Here is a 1,305-nt window from a genome sequence, read left to right on the forward strand (position 1 = left end):
TTCCTGCACTGTATTTTCAATAGTCTCTTTCTGTTATATTTTACAACTTCTTCTGTTTTTCCATGCAGAGCGTGGAGTTACTGAGCAGGATTTCCCATTACAAGGCGGGCTCTTTTAAGGGCCGACTTCAACCTTCGGCTTTCTCCCATGTTATATAAATAAATATCATTCCATTTCAATTTTTCCAACTTATTTCACTTCTCTCATGGTAGAAGCACTACAATCCTCCAGAACGTAGTTATATATCTACCAATGTACACGATATCACCTATTAAAGAAACGTAACTTCTACATTCACACTTTATCCAGAATTTCAACGAAGTAATTCCCTGGTATATATCTACTTCCTTGTTANTTAACTTATTTATTCATTCTAGCAGTAAGTGCAGTGTAAGAAAATGAGACTCTATAGCATGAAAAGACTGGATTATTATCGAATAATAATTTGTAATTAATGTAGATGGAAGCAGACGTTGTCCAGTCTGAGGTACCTTCCTCGAATTCGCGGGAAAGCAAAAGAGATTCGAGTCAGATATTCTGAGAGGATTACCGGCTTCCTGGCCAAGACTTGACCCCAGGATCTCCTGCTTATGATAGAGGTTTACTTTCCATCCGAAAGCGAGGTTCAGTGAAAGCCCATTTTGTTCAATGACTCCTAGTTCGTCACCGCTATCACAAAGACAACGCAGCCTCACAACTCTCCCTGATTTTCATCGCCAAAGTCAGACAACCGCTAATACAGGAACTGCTACTGATTCATCACGTGACCGGGCGACCCATCAGAGCTGTCCTGACCAACCACTGTTGTCGTTATTATGCACAGAATTCGCAGAGATGCATAAAGCCAACTTCCCTTCATTCGATGGGACTCACTGTTCATTCTTGCGGCGTTGTTTTGCAACGTCACTTACTGCACAAGGAGAAGCTGTCTAAATGTACTATTCGCCAAGTTCGTAGAATTGGATTGGTGAAGTCAAGGAGGATGAAAAGGGCAGGGCATATAGCACGCATGGGGAGAGTAGGAATAGTATATATATATATTGTCACGTATTGGGTGTATTACGCGACAAATAACTTCACGCCGTATTTGATATAGAGAATTTTATTTCACATTCGCTCTTACTATCACGCAATTAACAACCTCACAACTACTGCCATCGGCAGTATCACAAATAATACACTGCAAATGCCAGAATACAACTGACTGGTTGCTGGCTAACTCGGAACTCGGGAACTGAGAACTGTCTTCGGCTGCTGATACATTTTAACTAACTGTGAATAGCCTTCCCTGTCCCTTATGAGCCT

The sequence above is a fragment of the Cryptotermes secundus genome, unplaced genomic scaffold, assembly GCF_002891405.2.
Source record: "Cryptotermes secundus unplaced genomic scaffold, Csec_1.0 scaffold1013, whole genome shotgun sequence".
Lineage (NCBI taxonomy): Eukaryota > Metazoa > Arthropoda > Insecta > Blattodea > Kalotermitidae > Cryptotermes > Cryptotermes secundus.